Source organism: Arachis hypogaea, chromosome 1 (genome assembly GCF_003086295.3).
Source record: "Arachis hypogaea cultivar Tifrunner chromosome 1, arahy.Tifrunner.gnm2.J5K5, whole genome shotgun sequence".
NCBI lineage: Eukaryota > Viridiplantae > Streptophyta > Magnoliopsida > Fabales > Fabaceae > Arachis > Arachis hypogaea.
The window spans coordinates 112,353,306-112,362,829 of NC_092036.1; the positions used below are offsets into that span (position 1 = coordinate 112,353,306).

The 9,524-nt window shown below is 38.1% G+C and overlaps 1 non-coding gene across 1 annotated transcript; it reads left to right on the forward strand.

Annotated features, from left to right (window-relative positions):
- Positions 1-7,614: 7,614 nt before the first annotated feature.
- Positions 7,615-7,718, forward strand: LOC112715620 (small nucleolar RNA R71). The gene has a single exon (XR_003159871.1). It is a non-coding gene; the product is annotated as a small nucleolar RNA R71 (small nucleolar RNA).
- Positions 7,719-9,524: the final 1,806 nt, after the last annotated feature.

Sequence of the window (9,524 nt, forward strand, 5' to 3'; positions counted from 1 at the left end):
TTCACTAAATTTAATATATACTTATTAAAAATTTCACCAAATACAAAATCAAATGTCACTTTTCATATGAATTTGGTGCTCACAACTGAAAGCTATAAACAAGTACATTATTGAAATTTCAATCCAAAATAGCATCATAATCATGCAATAGTGCACCATTCTTGAATTGAATGCCAAACAAGGATTTAATCTAACATATATGGTAGCTATAACACATGCGTTAATCCAAAAGTTCATTCAGGCATTATATCAAACACATAGTATGCAGTGCACAAATTTAACAATTTCAAGCCAAAATTCAAGCATCAACAACCCATAAATAAAAAATTGAACACTTGCAATTCAACAACAACTAATTAAGCCAAAACCTAAGCTAGATTACCAAATTAAATAAATAAAACAAAAATTAAGCAAGCAAATAAACAAATCAAATAAAAGTAAAACCTGAAAATGAAGAGTTGAAGAATGGAGGAGAAGAAGATGTAGCAGTGGCACTTGTGACAGCCACTGTGAGGCTCACGGCGATAGAGTTTTGCCGAAGGCAGAACTGGCAATACAAAGAGAATAGGGGAAGCATGCCCGTGAAGAGGAAAGAGAGAAGAAGAAGAAAAAAAAGAAGAAGAAAAAAGAAGGAAGAAGAGGAGGGTGGCGGCGGCACAGCAGCTGCAGTGGGTTGTGGCATCAGACGAAGAAGAAAAAGGGTTTGGGGGGGTTCTGGTGTGACTGGGTTTCTTTCAAATTGCTGCCTAGATCGATGCCGGTGCGTACGCACACAGGTTCGTGCATACACACAACAGGTGAAAATACAGGGGATGCAGATGCAAAAGGGTGTGCGGCCGCTCCTGACAGGAAGGGTGTTATAGAGTGTGCGTACGCACAAGATAGTGCGTGCACACAAAAAGCAATTTTTTCAGCAAAAAAAATGATCATGTGTGCGTACGCACACATTGACGTGTGATGAGCGGATAATTTATACGCTTTTTTGCATTGTTTTTAGTATGTTTTTAGTATGTTTTAGTTAGTTTTTATTATATTTTTATTAGTTTTTAGTTAAAATTCTATTTTCTGGACTTTACTATGAGTTTGTGTGTTTTTCTGTGATTTCAGGTATTTTCTGGCTGAAATTGAGGGACCTGAGCAAAAATCTGATTCAGAGGCTAAAAAGGACTACAGATGCTGTTGGATTCTGACCTCCCTGCACTCGAAGTGGATTTTCTGGAGCTACAAAAGCTCAATTGGCGCGCTCTCAACTGCATTGGAAAGTAGACATTCTGGGCTTTCCAGCAATATATAATAGTTCATACTTTGCCCGAGATTTGATGGCCCAAACAAGCATTCCAAGTCAGCTCAAGAATTCTGGCGTAAAACGCCGGAACTGGCACAAGAATGGGAGTTAAACGCCCAAATTGGCACAAAAGCTGGCGTTTAACTCCAAGAAGAGTCTCTACACGAAAATGCTTCAATGCTCAGCCCAAGCACACACCAAGTGGGCCCGAAAGTGGATTTTTATGTCATTTACTCATTTCTGTAAACCCTAGCTACTAGTTCTCTACAAATAGGACCTTTTACTATTGTATTTTCATCTTTGGAGCAATCATGAAGTTAAATGACAAGTTATTTGGTAATGAGACTTGGGAGAACGAACCTCCTTTTCTCACTAAAGAACTGGATGACTTGTCTAGGCAGAGATTACCTCAAAAGAGACAAGATCCTGGGAAGTTCTCAATACCTTGCACCATAGGCACCATGACCTTCAAGAAGGCCTTGTGTGACCTAGGGTCAAGCATAAACCTCATGCCTCTCTCTGTAATGGAGAATTTAGGAATCTTTGAGGTGCAAGCTGCAAAAAACTCACTAGAGATGGCAGACAATTCAAGAAAACAAGCTTATGGACTTGTAGAGGATGTTCTGGTAAAAGTTGAAGACCATTACATCCCTGCTGATTTCATAGTCCTAGAGACTGGGAAGTGCATGGATGAATCCATCATCCTTGGCAGACCCTTCCTAGCCACAGCAAAGGCTATGATTGATATGGACAGAGGAGAATTGATCATTCAAGTGAATGAAGAATCCCTTGTGTTTAAGGCTCAAGGAAATCCCTCTGTCACCATAGAGAGGAAGCATGAAGAGCTTCTCTCAAAATAGAGCCAAACAGAGCCCCCACAGTTAAACTCTAAGTTTGGTGTTGGGAGGCCACAACCAACTTCTAAGTTTTGTGTTGAACCCCCACATTCAAACTCTAAGTTTGGTGTTGGGAGGTTCCAACATTGCTTTGAGCATATGTGAGGCTCCATGAGAGCCCACTGTCAAGCTACTGACATTAAAGAAGCGCTTGTTGGGAGGCAACCCAATGTTATATTTTATCTATTTTCCTTTGTTATTTTATGTTTTCTGTAGGTTGATGATCATGAGAAGTCACAAAATCAATTGAAAAAGCAAAAACAGAATAAAAAACAGAAAGAAAAATAGCACACCCTGGAGGAAGACCTTGCTGGCGTTTAAACGCCAGTAAGGGCAGCAAATGGGCGTTTAACGCCAGAAAGGGGCACCAGACTGGCGTTAAACGCCAGGAAAGGCAATAAGTTGGCGTTAAACGCCAGAAATGGGCACCAGCCCGGCGTTTAACGCCAGAATTGGCACAATGAGCAATTTTGCTCGCCACTTGGTGCAGGGATGACTTTTCCTTGACACCTCAGGATCTGTGGACTCCACAGGATCCCCACCTACCCCACCACTCTCTCTCTTCTTCACCCATTCACCAATCACCTCAACACCTCTTCCCCAAAAACCCTTAACCTATCAAATCCCATCTTTCTCTTCACCACTCACATCCATCCTTCATAAAACCCCATCTACCTAACCATTCAAATTCAAACCACTTTCCCTCCCAAACTCACCCATACATGACTGAACCCTACCCCTCTCTCTACTCCTATATAAACCCATCTTCACTCCTTCATTTTCACACAACCTAAACACTACTTCTTCCCCTTTGGCCGAACCACAAAGCCATCCCCATCTCCTCTGTTTCTTCTTCTTCTACTCTCTTATTTCTTCTTTTGCTCGAGGACGAGCAAACCTTTTAAGTTTGGTGTGGTAAAAGCATTGCTTTTTGTTTTTCCATAACCATTTATGGCATCCAAGGCCGGAGAAACCTCTAGAAAGAGGAAAGGGAAGGCAAAAGCTTTCACCTCTGAGTCATGGAAGATGGAGAGATTCATCTCAAGGGTGCATCAAGACCACTTCTATGAAGTTGTGGCCTTGAAGAAAGTGATCCTTGAGGTCCCTTTCAAACTCAAAAAGGGTCAACTTTGATCAAAGGTCGGACCAAGTCCTCATGGATACCACTAAGAAGAGGATGGAGCAAACAAGAGATCCCACTCATGGACATGAGGAAATTCCTCATCATGAAATCCCTGAGATGCCTCAAGGGATGCACTTTCCTCCACAAAACTATTGGGAGCAAATCAACACCTCCCTAGGAGAATTGAGTTCCAACATGGGACAACTAAGGGTGGAGCACCAAGAACAGTCCATTCTCCTCCATGAAATTAGAGAAGATCAAAGAATCTTGAGAGAGGAGCAACAAAGGCAAGGAAGAGATATTGAGGAGCTCAAGCACTCCATAAGATCTTCAAAATGAAGAACAAGCCGCCATCACTAAGGTGGACCCGTTCTTTAATCTCCTTGTTCTTTATTTTCTGTTTTTCGAATTTTTATGCTTATATTTATCTATGTTTGTGTCTTATGATCATTAGTGTCTAAGTGTCTATGCCTTAAAGTTATGAATGTCATATGAATCTATCACCTTTCTTAAATGAAAAATGTTTTAATTACAAAAGAACAAGAAGTACATGATTTCGAATTCATCCTTGAAACTAGCTTAATTATTTTGATGTGGTGACAATACTTTTTGTTTTCTGAATGTATGCTTGAACAGTGCATATGTCTTTTGAATTTGTTGTTCATGAATGTTAAAATTGTTTGCTCTTGAAAGAATGATGAAAAAGGAGACATGTTACTGAGGATCTGAAAAATCATAAAAATGATTCTTGAAGCAAGAAAAAGCAGTGAATACAAAAAAAAGAGAGAAAAAAGGAGAAAAACGAAAAAAAAGAGAAGAAAAAGAAAAAAATAAAGTTGTGATCCAAGGCAAAAAGAGTGTGCTTAAGAACCCTGGACACCTCTAATTGGGGACTCTAGCAAAGCTGAGTCACAATCTGAAAAGGTTCACCCAGTTATGTGTCTGTGGCATGTATGTATCCGGTGGTAATACTGGAAGACGGAGTGCTTTGGGCCACGGCCAAGACTCATAAAGTAGCTGTGTTCAAGAATCATCATACTTAACTAGGAGAATCAATAACACTATCTGGATTCTGAGTTCCTAAAGAAGCCAATCATTCTGAATTTCAAAGGATAAAGTGAGATGCCAAAACTGTTCGGAGGCAAAAAGCTACTAGTCCCGCTCATCTAATTGGAGCTAAGTTTCATTGATAATTTGGAGTCTATAGTATATTCTCTTCTTTTTATCTTATTTGATTTTCAGTTGCTTGGGGACAAGCAACAATTTAAGTTTGGTGTTGTGATGAGCGGATAATTTATACGCTTTTTGGCATTGTTTTTAGTATGTTTTTAGTATGTTTTAGTTAGTTTTTAGTATATTTTTATTAGTTTTTAGTTAAAATTCACTTTTCTGGATTTTACTATGAGTTTGTGTGTTTTTCTGTGATTTCAGGTATTTTCTTGCTGAAATTGAGGGACATGAGCAAAAATCTGATTCAGAGACTGAAAAGGACTGCAGATGCTGTTGGATTCTGACCTCCCTGCACTCGAAGTGGATTTTCCGGAGCTACAGAAGCCCAATTGGCACGCTCTTATTGGCGTTGGAAAGTAGACATCCTGGGCTTTCCAGAAATGTATAATAATCCATACTTTGCCTGAGATTTGATGGCCCAAACTGGCGTTCCAAATCAGCTCAAAACTGCCCGGCGTTAAACGCCGAAACTGGCACAAGAATGGGAGTTAAACGCCCAAACTGGCACAAAAGCTGGCGTTTAACTCCAAGAGAAGTCTCTACACGAAAATGCTTCAATGCTCAGCGCAAGCACACACCAAGTAAGCCCGGAAGTGGATTTTTATGTCATTTACTCATTTCTGTAAACCCTAGCCTACTAGTTCTCTACAAATAGGACCTTTTACTATTGTATTTTCATCTTTGGATCTTAGATCATCTGGAGATCTTTGCATCTTTTGATCACGTTTTGGGGGCTGGCCTCTCGGCCATGCCTAGACCTTGTTCTTATGTATTTTCAACAGTGGAGTTTCTACACACCATAGATTAAGGTGTGGAGCTCTGCTGTACCTCGAGTATTAATGTAATTACTATTGTTCTTCTATTCAATTCAGCTTATTCTTTGTCTAAGATATTCATTTGCACCCAAGAATATGATGAATGTGATGATTATGTGACACTCATCATCATTCTCACTTATGAACGAGTGCCTGACAACCACTTCTGTTCTACAAGCAAACAAGGCTTGAATGTTTATCTCTTGGATCCCTTAATCGGAATCTTCGTGGTATAAGCTAGAATTGATGGCGGCATTCAAGAGAATCCGGAAGGTCTAAACCTTGTCTGTGGTATTCTGAGTAGGATTCAATGATTGAATGACTGTGACGAGCTTCAAACTCGCGATTGTGGGGCGTTAGTGACAGACGCAAAAGAATCACTGGATTCTATTCCGACATGATCGAAAACCGACAGCTGAATAGCCGTGCCATGACAGGGTGCGTTGAACATTTTCACTGAGAGGATGGGAGGTAGCCACTGACAATGGTGAAACCCTACATACAGCTTGCCATGGAAAGGAGTAAGAAGGATTGGATGAAGACAGTAGGAAAGCAGAGAGACGGAAGGGACAAAGCATCTCCATACGCTTATCTGAAATTCTCACCAATGAATTACATAAGTATCTCTATCTTTATCTTTATGTTTTATTCATACATCATCCATAACCATTTGAGTTTGCCTGACTAAGATTTACAAGATGACCATAGCTTGCTTCATACCAACAATCTCCGTGGGATCGACCCTTACTCGCGTAAGGTTTATTACTTGGACGACCCAGTGCACTTGCTGGTTAGTTGTGCGAAGTTGTGATAAAGAGTTGAGATTACAATTGAGCGTACCATGTTGATGGCGCCATTGATGATCACAATTTCGTGCACCACCTGACAACCGCCTCCGTTTTACCTTCGATTGAATAAATATCTCTTGAATTCTTTAATCAGAGTCTTCATGGTATAAGCTAGAATCCATTGGTAGCATCCTTGAGAATCCAGAAAGTCTAAACCTTGTCTGTGGTATTCCAAGTAGGATTCAGGGATTGGATGGCTGTGACGAGCTTCAAACTCGCAAGTGTTGGGCGTAGTGACAAACGCAAAAGGATCAATGGATCCTATTTCAACATGATCGAGAACCGACAGATGATTAGCCATGCTGTGACAGAGCATTTGGACTATTTTCACTAAGAGGATGGGAAGTAGCCATTAACAACGGTGACGCCCTACATACAGCTTGCCATGGAAGGAGCCTTGCATGTTTGAAAGTAAGAAAGTATTATGTTGCAGGGATTCAGAAGACAAAGCATCTCCAAAACTCCAACATATTCTCTATTATTACGTAACAATTACTTATTTTATGCCCTTTCACTTTTTACAATCAAAACTAAAGAACCCTCTTGGTATCCTGACTAAGAATAATAAGATAACCATAGCTTGCTTCAAGCCAACAATCTCCGTGGGATTCGACCCTTACTCATGTAAGATATTACTTGGACGACCCAGTACACTTGCTGGTTAGTTGTGCGGAATTACATAGTGTGAGTGTAATTTTCATGCACCAAAGTGCTAGGAGGAGTTTCAGTAACTCTTTTACTCAGCTGACCCACTTATGCCTCCAAATTTCTGATGGAGGACCGTGCCTTAGTCATAAAACTGAGAGTGGTCTTGGATAGATCAGAGACTATGTTTGCTAAGCCAGAGAGGCTCTGCTCAGAATTCTCTATCTGTTGCTGAGAAGATGATGGAAAATGTTTGCTATTGCCAAACCTATTTCTCCCACCATTATTGTTATTGAAGCCTTATTGAGGCTTTTGTGGATCCTTCCATGAAAAATTTGGGTGATTTCTCCATGAAAGATTATAGGTGTTTCCATAGGCTTCTCCCATGTAATTCACCTCTTCCATTGCAGGATTCTTAGGGTCATAAGCTTCTTCTTCAGAGGAGGCTTCTTTAGCACTGCCGGATACAGCTTGAAATCCAGTCAGATTCTGAGAAATCATATTGACTTGTTGATTCAATATTTTGTTCTGAGCCAATATGGCATTCAGAGTGTCAACCTCAAGAACTCCTTTCTTCTGAGTCACCCCATTATTCACAAGATTTCTCTTAGAAGTATACATGAATTGGTTATTTGCAACCATTTCAATGAGTTCCTGGGCTTCTGCAAGCATTTTTAGATGAAGAAATCCACCAGCAGAGTGGTCCAATGACATCTTAGATAACTCAAACAGACCATTATAGAATATACATATGATGCTTCACTCTGGAAACATGTCAGAAGGACACCTTTTGGTTAATTGCTTATATCTTTCCCAAGCTTCATAGAGGAATTCACCTTCCTTCTGTCTGAAGGTTTGGACATCCACTCTGAGCTTACTCATCTTTTGAGGTGGAAAAAATTTGGTCAAGAAAGCATTGACCAGCTTGTCCCAAGAGTTCAAGCTTTCTCTAGGTTGTGAGTCCAACCATGTCCTAGCTTTGTCTCTTACAGCAAAGGGAAAAAGCATAAGTCTGTAGACCTCGGAATCAACCCCATTGGTCTTAACAGTATCACAGATCTGCAAGAATTCAGATAAGAACTGACGAGGATCTTCTGATGGAAGTCCATGAAACTTGCAGTTCTACTGCATTAGAGAAACTAATTGAGGCTTAAGCTCAAAGTTGTTTGCTCCAATGGCAGGAATTGAGATGTTTCTTCCATAAAAGTTTGGAAGTTGGTGCAGCATAGTCACCAAGCATCTTCCTTGCATTGTTGTTATTATTTTCGGCTGCCATGTCTTCTTCTTTTTCGAAAATTTCTGTCAGGTCCTCTCCAGAGAGTTGTGCTTTAGCTTCTCTTACCTTCCTCTTCAGAGTCCTTTCAGGTTCAGGATCAGCTTCAACTAGAATGTCTTTATCCCTGTTCCTGCTCATATGAAAAAAAAAAGAGAACAGAAAAGAAGAGAAATCATCTATGTCACAGTATAGAGATTCCTTTATGTGAGTAGAAGAAGAGAAGAAGAGAATGAGGTAGAGAGAAAATAAAGAGAATTCGAACATAGAGAGGGAGAGAGGGTTCAAATTTCAAGAAGGAGATAAGTGTTAGTAAATAAATAAATAAATAGAAAGAGATGAGAGAGGTAAATTCGAAAATTAAAAAAAAGAAATAAAATAAAATTAGAATTTAAGACAATTAGTTAAATAAAAAATTTTTTGAAAAAGTGGTTGGTAATTTTCAAAAATTGGAAGTTGAAAAGTGGTTAGGTGGTTTTGAAAAAGATAAGAAATAGTAATTAGTTGAAAAAGATTTGAAAATAAATTTTGAAAAGATAAGAAGTTGGAAAAAAAAAAGGATTTTGAAATCAAAATTTAAAAAGATATTATTGAAAAAGATTTGATTTTTAAAATTGATGACTTGACTAACAAGAAACTAAAAGATATGATTCTAGAATTTAAAGATTGAACCTTTCTTAACAAGAAAGTAACAAACTTGAATTTTTTTGAATCAAATCCTTAATTGTTAGCAAGGTTTTCGAAAATATGAAATAAAAATAAGATTTTGAAAATCAATTTTTTAAAAAAAAATTTTAGAAAAAAATATGAAATAAAAAAAGATTTGATTTTTGAAAAAATTTTGAAAAGATAGAATTTTTAAATTGAAATTTTGACTTGACTTAATAAGAAATAACTAAGTTTTTAAAATTTTTGACTAAGTCAACCCAAAAATTTTGAAAATTATGAGAAAAATAAGGAAAATGTATTTTTTTGATTTTTTGAATTTTTGAATTTTAATGAGGAAAGAGAAAAACAACAAAATGACTCAAGACATGAAAATTTAATATCAAAACAAAGAAAATATGCAAGAACACTTTGAATGTCAAGATGAACACCAAGAACACTTTGAAGATTATGATGAACATCAAGAACTTATTTTGGAAAAAATTTTAAGAAAAGAAACACATGCAAGACACCAAACTTAGAAATTTTTAAACTTTTGACTCTAAAAATTCGAAAATGCATATGAAAAACAAGAAAAGACACAAAACAAGAAAATCACAAGATCAAACCAAGACAATCATCAAGAACAACTTGAAGATCATGAAGAAGACATGCATGAATTTTCAAAAAATGCTAGAAAAATAAAAACATGCAATTGACACCAAACTTAAAATTTGACACTAGACTCAAACAAGAAACACAAA